We start from the raw sequence: 13,154 nt of genomic DNA, 5'->3' as shown, positions 1-13,154 counted from the left end.
TCGTATGATATGAGCGTCTGCAGCTCGTGGTCTTGCCATAGTGTCCTCACTTCCCACGCACTGGGTCCCGGGTTCGGTTCCTGGCAGGGTCAGAAATTTTTCCCTGCCTCGGGATGACAGGGTGTTTTGTCGTCTTCACCACCACCACCACCACAACCACCACCACCCTGGTCGGAGGAAGGCAATGGCAAACAACCTCCACTAGGACTTTGCCTAGTCAGCGGTGCGGGTTTCCCGCATCGTCCCCTATGCTCTTCGCAGTATGGGACATCATCATCATCATCATCATCATCATCATCATACGAGGGGAGGAGAGAACCAGGTCGAGATAGTTATGAGAGCGAAGGCTGTACTGCAAAGATTCATCCCATCTGCATAGTTGAGAAAAGCTGGTAGTGGAATGGAGCATCCTCGTAGCCCAGGTTGTGAAGCAGCCATAAAAAATTGAGCATGTTGTGCTCAGATGCATGTTGTGTCACTGGTGGTCAACTTGGTTCTTGGGCACAATTTAGCTATGGCCATTCATTCTGGTGAACAGCTAGTTGGTGGTCATGCCCACATAAATGCTTTGCAGAAATTGCAACATGGTTGGTATATGACATGGCTGCTTTCACAGATGCCCTGGCCACTGATGGGATACGGTAAGGCCTACTGCTGTCGACATTGCTCAGAACTGTGTTGTTGTTGTTGTTGTTGTTGTTGTTGTTGACGAGGACACCTGTCTTCTTGTGATTCTGACTGCTTCAGCCCCATTGTATCCCCAACATTTTTCAACTGAAGACAGACAAGGCGATTTAGTCTGCTGGATGGGTAAATCAGGCAGGTCTTGCACTTGGGCCTGCCAAAGGGATAGGATCCCTCTGGCAAAAGGTTAAGAATGAAAGTGGTATAGGTATGGGTGAAGGTGTTGTGTAGGTTGGGTGGGGAACAGAATACCAATTTAGGAGGGATGGGAAGGATCTTGGGTAGGATGTCCCTCACGGCTAGATAATCAATGCCCTGGCGATGGATATGGTTTAGTTGTTCCAGTTCAGAGTGGAATTGGGTGATGCAGGGATGCTCCTTTGTAGCTAATTCTTGAGGGTTTACAAGAAGATTAGGGATGTGTAAGGATATGGCACAGGAAATCTGTTTGTGGACTAGATTTGGTAAGGGGAATGGGAGGAGGAGGGTGCCTGTCTGTGAGTACCTCATGAGACCTTCAGCACACTGGGAAACGGGTTCCTCGTCACTGTATATATGCTTCCAGAATGAGATTTTCACTCTGCAGCGTAGTTGCGCTGATATGAAACTTCTTGGCAGATTAAAACTGTGTGCCGGACCGAGACTTGAACTCAGGACCTTTGCCTTTCACGGGCAAGTGCTCTACCAACTGAACTACCCAAGCACGACTCATGCCCCGTCCTCACAGCTTTACTTCTGCCAGTACCTCATCTCCTACCTTCCAAACTTTACAGAAGCTCTCCTGCGAACCTTGCAGAACTAACACTCCTGAAAGAAAGGATATTGCGGAATTGGTAGAACACTTGCCCGCGAAAGGCAAAGGTCCTGAGTTCAAGTCTCGGTCTGGCACACAGTTTTAATCTGCCAGGAAGTTGCATATATGCTGTTTACTTGTGGTCAGACTTGAACTCAGGACCTTTGCCTTTCACGGGCAAGTGCTCTACCAACTGAACTACCCAAGCACGACTCATGCCCCGTCCTCACAGCTTTACTTCTGCCAGTACCTCATCTCCTACCTTCCAAACTTTACAGAAGCTCTCCTGCGAACCTTGCAGAACTAACACTCCTGAAAGAAAGGATATTGCGGAATTGGTAGAACACTTGCCCGCGAAAGGCAAAGGTCCTGAGTTCAAGTCTCGGTCTGGCACACAGTTTTAATCTGCCAGGAAGTTGCATATATGCTGTTTACTTGTGGTCAGGTGGTATGGGAGCAATTTTTAGGTATGGAAGGGATGACAGCTGCCAAAAGTGCGGTACTCTTTGTTGTCAGTGGGTCTGATATGGACAGAGGTGTGGGTAGTACCATCAAAGACGTGGAGGTTGACATCAAGAAAGGTATATGTAGGGTTGAAGAGGACCAGATGAAGTGGATGGGAGTGAAGATGTTGGACTTGTGGAGAAATGAGGATAAGGTGTCTTAGCCCTGCGTCCAGATAATGTAGAAGGAATGTTGGGAGGTTAAGAAGATTCTCTCTACATGGCCCGTATAAAGTTGCATGTGGATGCCCATGGCTGTGCCCCAGATTTGTTTATATACTTTCCCTTAAAGGAAAAGTAGTTTTGGGTCAGGATATATTATGTAATGTATACGAGGAATGAGAAAGTGGGTTTGGAATTTGAAGGACATTGGTAGAGAGCCTTTGAAAGTGGCAAGGCCATAGGCATGAAGGATACTGGTGTACAGGGAAGAGGCAGCAATGCTGATAGAGCCGGGTAAGGGTGTGGGGAATGGTGGAGAGTTGGTAAAGGAAGAGGCTAGTGTCTTTGATGTGACAGGCAAAGCTTTGGTCAACTGGTTGGATGAGTCATTCTGACTCACTACTTCTCCTTTGAGGGGAAGGTATCAGCACATATGCAACAGCTCATGTTACCAATGTGTTCCGAAATGGCATGAATAAAAATGGTATTTTTGGGGGGTTTATATCTCAGGTTCTGTGGTGATTGGAGGGTAGGGTTAAGTTATCTGGATAACGCTTGGACTCGCAACCATTTGTATATCCAATAGAAGTATTGCATTACTTTAACTAGCCTACAGCACAGGGTCATAATTTGAATAGTATACACTTTCCAGCTATGGCAAATGGAGCAAATTGGTTGACTGTTTCTTGTATGATGCCTCTTAAGGGTCTTATGGAGGCACCATTCAGTCCATGGGCAGTTTCTAAGGGGGATATATAATAGAGGGAAACATTCCACGTGGGAAAAATATATGTAAATATGTCTGCTTGTGTCTGTATATGTGTGGATGGATATGTGCGTGTGTGCGCGAGTGTATACCTGTCCTTTTTTCCCCCCTAAGGTAAGTCTTTCCGCTCCCAGGTTTGGAATGACTCCTTACCCTCTCCCTTAAAACCCACATCCTTTCGTCTTTCCCTCTCCTTCCCCTCTTTCCTGATGAGGCAACAGTTTGTTGCGAAAGCTTGAATTTTGTGTGTATGTTTGTGTGTCTATCGACCTGCCAGCGCTTTCGTTCGTTAAGTCACATCATCTTTGTATATATGGGAAACATTCCACGTGGGAAAAATATATCTAAAAACAAAGATGATGTGACTTACCAAACGAAAGCGCTGGCAGGTCGATAGACACACAAACACACACACAAAATTCAAGCTTTCGCAACAAACTGTTGCCTCATCAGGAAAGAGGGAAAGACTAAAGGATGTGGGTTTTAAGGGAGAGGGTAAGGAGTCATTCCAATCCCGGGAGCGGCAAGACTTACCTTTGGGGGGGGGAAAAAAAAAAATCAGCATTTCCTCTCTCACGTCTCCGTTCTCCACAACAGCCTAAAATATTCCCGTAACTCTGCCACCAACCGTGTTGCAAACCATCTGTTTTTTGTGCCACTTATAACTCATTCAATAACATCAAATGTCAAAAGGAAGAAAATGGGACAAAGTCAGGAACTTAGAATCGAGGTAAAACTTACTAGGAAGAAATATAAAATTGGGGAATTTTTAGCATTGATCTTGTGGGTCTTTCACAGGTGGTACAAATTTTTGGTGTAGAATCATGAAAAATGTAAAATCTGAGAATGCAACATCGAAGTTCCACTGTAAAAGGTGTTTCAAAACGAATGACCTGATTTTGGACGGTAATAATTACAAAACATGGGACCTGTCAGCAAGGAAATGTGTGTTGTTTGAATGGGCATGGCATATAGTTTCTGAAAAATCAGCCGTTAGATGTCAGTCAATGCATCTTCTCAGTTTGCAGTCAGTCAGAAGTAAGATGGCATCCACTTAACAGAACGCGTTTTGTTTGCTGCCGTTTGCAAAGAGTCAGTCAGTGATTTCCGTCCAGGATCCTTTTTGTCAGCATTTTGGCACTGAACTGCCTGCACCTAAAACATCCAGATATAGCCAATATGAAGATACAGGACGCTTGAGCAAAGGTGAGAGTCTAGAGCAACCTCGCACAGCAAAACACAGTGACCAGAATGATTCATCTTTAAATACTGTGGAATTGCCTTTTTTCACAACTTCAGGAAGACTCTGATGACTTCATATTCTAACAGGATGGAGTTCCACCAAAATGGCACAACAAAAGTCAGTTTTTCAATGACACTCTGCCTCAATGCTGGATAGGTGCATGGGACTCAGACACACTGCCCTACATTCTTGGCCTCCAAGTTCTTCAGACATGACCCTATGCAATTTTTTCTTGTGGGGATATGTGAAGGAAAGCGTGTTCATCACCCCTTTACCTCATAACATAGAAGATGTGAACAACAGAATAACAGTCGCCGTAACTTTTGTAAAAGCAGATACATTGTGTCAAGTTTATGACCAATTTAGCTGTCGTCTAAATGTTGTCCGTGATGCTACTGGTGGAGACATAAAAATTTTATAATAGCATAGCATAGCTAAAACTTTAAGATTTCTCGTGTTTTTTGCAGTTCTTCCCATGCTTGTAGTATGTTTTCATCAATAAACATGGAGTCACTCTTTTTGAAACATCCTGTATTTTTGGCACATGTGAACTTTTGTCACTTCAGTATTAGGTTACTGCACTCAATCATTATCATATCATATAATATCAACCGAGCATAGTATCTGACTATCCATTTTACCTGTACTATAATTGAAGTAAATGATACAAGAACTGGCCATAAATTTTAGTTCACACACCAGTCAAAATGTAATCACAACGTGTGACCTTTGAATCTGGTGTAGACCATATTAATGGCATAGCCTATTTTCAACACTCATTTTTCAGCCGTTTCAATGGAGGAGCAGCTATTGAGTGCACATTTGTGCAGGTGAATACAGTTACAATACATATTCTGAAAAAACACTGTTTAACTGTTTAGCAGCAAAGTGTTTAATTTATCCTTTGATGTATTTACAAAAACATAACAACATGTCTGGATGCTGCTTTTAATTTGGCACAACATCAAAAGTACTTGTCAACGGTAGATTGTCGAACAACTTACAAATTCGCCGCTCTGTGAGACAGGGATGTCCGTTATCGACAATACTGTACACTTTAGCATTAGAACCTTTGTTGTTCGGGCTGCAACACCGCCTCACGGGGTTGTCTCTTGGTGGCTTCACTTTTAAATGCACTGTGTATGCTGATGATCTGATGTTAACTCTTTGTGACGAAAATGATGCTCGCAGAGACTTGGATTGGTTAGCCACTTATGGTGAAGCTTCAGGGAGTTGTATAAATGTACATTAATCGATGGCTTTGAATATTGGCACTGGGCTGACACTTCAAGTGTCGTCCCACTTTTGACTGTGCGATAAAATCCGCTGTCTTGGTATCGACTTCACGGGCAACATCTCACGCACGACGACCATTAACTATCGGAGCCTCTTGCAACACATCCAGACTGGACTTGTGGATCGTCATCTTTGAATTTGGTGTCAGGTAATTCTGAACACATCCAAATTTATTTCGAGCATAGAACCGAAATTTACAGAAGTTAACTATTGTTATTCTGAAAGCCTACACAAAATTTCACAGCAATTGGTAAACAGGAAATAACTTCATTAATTCACAGGTTGGTGTGCAATTTAAAAAGCCTGCTATCATGTTGCTTGTTGTATTGCTTCATCAATAACACGAGTGTCACACAGAATTCAGGCGAATTTTATAACAAACTGTCGCATCGTATATCATATCACATCACATCAGTAGGAACACTGCCTTATTTGTTTACCGTATTTACTCGAATCTAAGCCACACCTGAAAAATGACTCGAAATAAAGGAAAAAAGAAATTTCCCGAATGTAAGCTGCACCTGAAATTTGAGACTCGAAATTCAAGAGCAGAGAAAAGTTTTAGGCCGCAGCTCCAAATCGAAACAAAGTTGGTCCATTGGAATATAAGACACAATTTAGGTCGAATGAATGACGATACAGCTACAGTAGTTTGGTTCGAGTCGTAAACTTATCAGTTAAACTTTACCAGGTAGCCATTGCTATGTGTGAGGCACTCCGTCCGTATTTATACGGGTACCCTTCCTTTTTCACGTTCTTCGTCTGGTTTGAATCGATTGCTTATTTTGCTTTGATCTGATAAGTGCCGTTTTCTTTGTTATAGGTGTTTACGTCACTCTAAGCTGTAAATGCATTACTGTACTGTGTCATGCATTGTTTGTCGCATTCTGATAGTGCGTATTATTTACGGCCTGTCGCAGCTCGGGGCATGGTTTGCTTTTGTGCGCGCAAAAAAAAAAAAAAAAAAGGGAAGAAGAAGAAGAAAGAGAGAGAGAGGGGGGGGGGAATCGTCTCATTAGCGAAACAACGGCAAGAGACTGCTATTTGTTGTTACTTACACTGCTGCTTTCTTTGATAATGATCAACAAGAACCAAATAATAGACTGCGGGTGAACGAGAGTTACTCGAAAATTTTTCTCCGTTTGAAAATCTTTGCGGCCGCTTTTTTAGTACATCAAATTCTGCACAGAAATTAGTCATCTTAGATTTAAAAATTTAGTCAGTTGCCGTGCTTCATTTCTGACTGTATCACTATTAGGCATAAGAATAATACGAATATAAACATGACACGATACGTATATTCTTCCGCATTTACTGCTGTCTCACTCTAGTTTCGTAGTTTATTAGGCAGACAGGATTTAAATGAGATAGCAGCAAACACGAAAGAATACATGGCAAAATGTTTATATTCGTATTATTCTTATGGTGAGGAGAATACTGCATGTGATTCACATTTCATTACGTTCCTATTAGCAACCATCTCTTCTCACAGGTAGGAAAAAATTCAGAACATAGAGTTGGCCCTATTGACAAACATCCCAAACAGTCTTGCCAGTCGGATTTTCGTAGCACATTGAAATTCTGCTACATTCGAAGATGAACAATACGGAATTTGTATTTACTTCGTTGGATGAATGAATCATTCATTCGTTGGATAATGTATGAAAATGCAGTGGTCGAAACTCGGGGCGGAAAAAAAAAAAAAGCTCGTCTTCCACCTTTTTTTTTTTTTTTAATTTATTTACTGACGCAGAGGTTTTGGCGCCGGTATTTATCTTTGTGCCTACAAAGCATGCCTGTGTAGCGCTACATATATTCGACGACAGAAGTTAGTTGTGGCGGCACCTACCAACATTTTTCAGAACTTCCGCTTCCTTTGCACTCGATTCTAAGCCGCAGGCGGTTTTTTGGATTACAAAAACCGGAAAAAAGTGCGGCTTAGATTCGAGTAAATACGGTACTGTGGAATGTTATAACTGTACCCACATGAACATACAGACCAGCTTTGCAAGTCTTGACACTGTCTGAATGTATCATGTCCCCATTTCAATTCTGCATTGTGGGACATGACATGAGCACATTTTCATGGTGATTTTGGATGATGAATCTTGTTAAACTAAAAGAAAAAAAAAAAAAAACTACGTAATCCAAATGTCACAGAAGTAGTAGGTGTATACACCACTGTCCAGATCCTCAATTTCTTCCTAGTGTGTTTGATGTAACATATTTCAGGGACTCAGCTATACACATCTTTCCATTACTCAGCACAATATTTCAACAACTAGACACCTATGTCAATACTACAAGCAATGGAAAATCCAGGATGGAATGTAACAATATTATGGAAAGGAAAGTTGCTACTCACCATATGATGGAGATGCAGAGTCGCAGATAAGCACAACAAAAAGACTGACACAAATGAGCTTTCGGCCAGTAAGGCCTTCATCAAAAATAGATCACACACACACACACACACACACACACACACAATTCCAGTCTCTGACAGTGTGGCTTCAGTTGCCAGAGACTGCAGTCATGTGTGTGTGAGTTGAGTGGAGAGAGAGAGAGAGAGAGAGAGAGAGAGAGAGAGAGAGTCTGTGTGTTTTTCACAAAGGTCTTATTGGCCAAAAGCTCATCTGTGATAGTCTTTTTGTTGTGCCTATCTCTGACTCACCATCTCCGCTAAATGGTGAGTAGCAACTTTCCTTTTCATAATATCAGTACTACAAGCTATATTCTAAACACATTCACAGTGAATGGACTCGAGACTAGATGTTTTTGCCAAACATGAGCACAAATTCAGCATCTGGGTACCTCTTTAGGAAGGTCATGCAAGAACAACAAATCATCCAACTATTACCCTGCCTTCCACCTTTAAGCTCTCAGGTTTTCAAATCTCATCCAGCGCAGTCCCCAACAATCAATCTCTCCTCCTCATCCCATCCAGTAAGTCTCCCCTGACACAGGGTTCTGGGTGACTTTTCTAAACTGTATCCCTTTTCCTAAACATCTCCAGTCCTTTTCCTTCACTCCTCTTCCTGCCCCTTCAACTCTTGTGCCAGAAGGAGCCACTGCTTCCGAAACCTTGAAAAAGTTAAACCCTTTTGTGTGTGTGTGTGTGTGTGTGTGTTCCCCTGCCGCCGCTTGGTGAGTGGATTTTTTTATCTATCCCTCTACATCATAAATCATGATTTTATTTCAGACACAGAGCACCTCGACTATGAGATGAATCATCTCACTATGACGTTTAGATGGAACGTGTGTGTGTGTGTGTGTGTAGTTTTTCCATGATATGTGATCGCTTGATCGCTGTCGAGAAAATCAAAACACAATGCCATTCAACAAAGCCAAGAGGACCAACATGCAATGTGGCTTCCATTCTGCAATGCAACAGCTACTAAGATATGTAGAGACCTAAACAGGTGAAGAATCAGAACGTTGTTTCACTCACCCAAGAAAATTATAGAAATGGTGTGACATGTTAAAAATAATTGCAGGCTGGGTGTGTCAAGGATTTATAATATTCCTCACATGTGTGGCAGAAGTTACGGAGGCCAGTCTATACAGACTGTTCCTTTTTGCTATGTTGAACATCTACATCACCTGAAGCACAGGAATACTGAAAAATTGTGTGTGGCTGAACACAGCCTGTTAAATAAAAACAAGATTATGTTTCAACATTTGAGAATTCTGGCCCATGCTTCCAACTATTAGGACTTATTAGAGAAGCAGTAGAAATTAGACTTGAGATGAGAACTTCAAGAGAGACATCAGTTATGAACTTAGCAATGCACAGATGCGCACACTTGAAAGAAAGAGCCAGATGAAGATTTCTTTAGCTTACCACATGATGTGAGTGACGGAGTTGTTAGCAATGCTGGACAGATTGCATAAACCATCATCTATGCAAATTGATGGCGCCACCTCAGTATGCACCATTTATGTGATGTCGACATAACAATCCAGCCAATTGGATACCTTCGCTTGGGTATAAAGTGGGAGCCTCACCAGTTTCATGGCAGTCAGACGTGACCCCTGAATACTATGATGGAGGTAATTATCAAAAGCTTGGGATGTTACCCAAATTTGATGTGGCAAGTTTACCAAGATCTTTTTATCCAAGGATAGCCAAATTAGAAACCAAGTATCTAACTACTACAAACCAAGTTTCTAAATACTACAAACCAAGTATCTTTCTTGCCAGAAAATTTTTTAAGCATTGTAACAATGCTAGTAGATCAGTAATCTTTGGAAAAAGCAGTAGATACTCTGCACAATTAATGGATACAATTTTACAAATTTCCCATCTAAAGTCATAGATTATGTAAAAAGGAAGTCTCTGACAATTTGATGCTCATACCAGGCCCAAAAGCAACCATGTGATAATTTGCAAGGGATGGGGGTAGTGGGGTAAACTGGGAGGCAGATGGGCAGTGTGAAGTATTTTTAATATTTTGGAAGGCAAATGGCAACTTTTAAGTAGCCATAAAGAAGTTCCAGTTCCAACACTGTTATAGACCTGCGTAATAGCGTCTTAAATCATTTTCTTGAAAAAAAAATCTGATTACACTATATATTTCCCTTCCCCTGAGAGTTGGAGGGGGCGAGGGGGAGATTGCCCCACACTTGCCCTCAGATATGGACGACCTTGATCAGACCGTCAGACTGGGGCCTTTATTTTCACATATGGCTGCACAGGAATGTATTTACGAGCTGTCACAAACTACAGCTCATCCATACCCTTTCCTTGCTAAGGATGTAGAGTTGCACTGCTCTTACTCCCACACTCATCTCCCTACTGTATACTGCATTCACCTAATGTAGACTTCTGGTCGAGAGAATACTAAGTTATAAATACAAAATCAAATAAGGATAATGCAGCAGTAGGTTTAATAAAGAATAAAAAACATAACTGCGGATATGCTACTACGAACAGCATAGTGAACGTATTATTGTAGCCAGGATAGACATGAAGCCCACACCTACCACAGTGGTAAAAGTTTGTGCGCCAACTAGCTCTGCAGATAAAAGAGATTGAAGAAATGTATGATTTGATAAAGGAAATTATTCTGATACTTAAAGGAGATGAAAATTTAATAGTCATGGAGGACTGGAATTCGATAGTAGGAAAAAGAAGAGAAGGGAAAGTAGTAGGTGAATATGGATTGGGATAAGGAATAGAAAGGAAACCACGAGGTAGAATTCTGCACAGAGCATAACTTTATCATAGCTAACAGTTGGTTTAAGAATCATGAAAGAAGGCTGTATACATGGAAAAGGCCTGGTAAAAAGACAATGGCTAGTACAAATGCTTGGTAACAGAAGAAATACTGAATTTAATTGATGAAAGGAGAAAATATAAAAATGTAGGAAATGAAGCAGCTGAAAAGGAATACAAACGTCTCAGAAATGAGATCGACAGGAAGTCCAGATGGTTAGAGGGCAAATGTAAGGATGTAGAAGCAGTGATAAGATTGATACTGCCGAAAGTAAAATTAAAGAGACCTTTGGAGAAAAGAGCACCACGTGTATGAATATCAAGAGCTCAGATGGAAAACCTGTCCTAAGCAAACAAGGGAAAGCAGAAAGGTGGAAGGAGTATATAAATGGTATACACAAGGGCGATGTACTTGCAGGCAATATTATGGAAACAGAAGAGGACACACATAAAGATGAAAAGAGAGAGATGATACTGTGTGAAGAATTTGACAGACCACTGAAAGACCTAAGTTGGAATAAGGCCCAGGGAGCAGACAACGTTCCATTAGAACTACCGATAGCATTGGGAGAGCTAGCAGCTTTAACAAAACTCTTCCATCTGGTGAGCAAGATGTATTGAGACACGTGAAATACCCTCAGGCTTCAAGAAGAATATATTAATTCCAATCCCAAAGAAAGCAGGTGTCGACAAGTGTGAAAATTACTGAACTATGATTTTAAAAAGACACAGTTGCAAAATACTAATACGAATACGTTTCTTGCATTTGTAGACATAGAGAAAGTTTTGACAAAGTTGATTGGAATACTCTCTTTCAAATTCTGAAAGTGACAGCGGTGAAACAAAGGGAATGAAAGGATACCTACAATTTGTATAGAAGCCAGATGACAGTTGTGGGAGTGGAGGGGCATGAAAGTGAAGCAGTGATTGGAAACCGAGTGAGACAGGGTTGTAGACTATCTCCAATGTTATTCAATCTGTATATTGAGCAAGCAGTAAAGGAAATAAAAGAAAAATTTAGAGTAGGAATTAAAATCCATGGAGAAGAAATAAAAATGTTGGAGAAACATGGATGATAAACAGTGTAGACAAGAAGAGAATAGAAGCTTTTGAAATGTGGTGCTACAAAAGAATGCTGAAGATTAAATGGGTAGATCGTGTAACTAATGAGGAGGTCTGAATAGAATTGGGGAGAAGAGGAATTTGTGGCACAACTTGACTAGAAGAAGGAATTGGTTGGTAGGTCACATTCTGAGGCATAAAGGGCCCACCAATTTAATAATGGAGGGAAGCTTGGAGGGTAAAAATCATAGAGGGAGACGAAGAGATGAATACATTAAGCAGATTCAGAAGAATGTAGGTTGCAGTAGTTATTCAGAAACTAAGGGGCTTGCAGAGGATAGAGTAGCATGGAGAGCTGCATCAAACTAGTCTCCGGACTGAAGACGACAACCACCACCAGCACAACAACAACAACAACAACAACAACAACAACAGATGTGAGATAGCAGCTGGCATACGTGTCCCCAACAGTGATAAGATCAATTTATAGTACAGCAGGTCACATGGTAATGTTGAGCTGCCACACTGTTGCTGATCTACATGTGATTACTCTTCTCAGAGCTAGTATACATCCACACTGTTGAGCACTGTGGATCAGCCTGGATTGCTGTGGTTTTACCTGAATCAAGGCATTAACTGCAGTGCTGTTAAATAGTGGCATATGACAAAAATATATATAAAAACAAATGTCTGCTTGTGTCTGTATATGTGCGGATGGATATATGTGTGTGTGTGTGGGCGCGAGTGTATACCTGTCCTTTTTCCCCCCCTAAGGTAAGTCTTTCCGCTCCCGGGATTGGAATGACTCCTTACCCTCTCCCTTAAAACCCACATCCTTTCGTCTTTCCCTCTCCTTCCCTCTTTCCTGATGAAGCAGCCGTGGGTTGCGAAAGCTTGAATTTTGTGTGTGTGTGTGTGTGTGTGTGTGTGTGTGTGTGTGTGTGTGTTTGTGTGTGTCTCTATCAACATACCAACACTTTCGACAAACACATTGAGCTCTTATACCTTGCTCTTCCATGTCTGACTTTGCCAATGCAAGATCTGGCAACATTCTTGCAGCCATGCCTAAGATATCATACCAGTTACACCCACAAACATGGTAGCTAGCTCTAAGTTGATCAGCAGTAGACTAGTGATATACTGCACTCAAAAACTATAAATAAAGTACACGGCAGTAGTATAATAAACGCCTTACACATAATATAAAATATAGGACTATCAATTGTTGAGTGTTTTTTTCAAAACTTGATGAACACAACAGATACAGTTTTCGTGATATGAGATTTTTTTCATTTTCACCTAGGTAGATATGTCTGAGCACTTGAATTTTGCATGCCTACTAGATCTCACTGACTTTAATAAACAGCTTTAATGAAATATATTAAAATTTAATTTTTGTAACAATATATTAAGGTGTGATTTTTCCG

General features: G+C 41.3%; 1 protein-coding gene across 12 annotated transcripts in view; it reads right to left on the bottom strand.

The window, feature by feature from the left end:
• Window positions 1–13,154, bottom strand: part of LOC126260787 (aspartyl/asparaginyl beta-hydroxylase-like) — a 231,451-nt gene that overhangs the window by 125,380 nt on the left and 92,917 nt on the right. The gene's annotated exons all lie outside the window — the stretch shown is intronic.

Source organism: Schistocerca nitens, chromosome 1 (assembly GCF_023898315.1).
Source record: "Schistocerca nitens isolate TAMUIC-IGC-003100 chromosome 1, iqSchNite1.1, whole genome shotgun sequence".
NCBI lineage: Eukaryota > Metazoa > Arthropoda > Insecta > Orthoptera > Acrididae > Schistocerca > Schistocerca nitens.
This window is presented reverse-complemented; position numbering and strand designations above follow the sequence as displayed.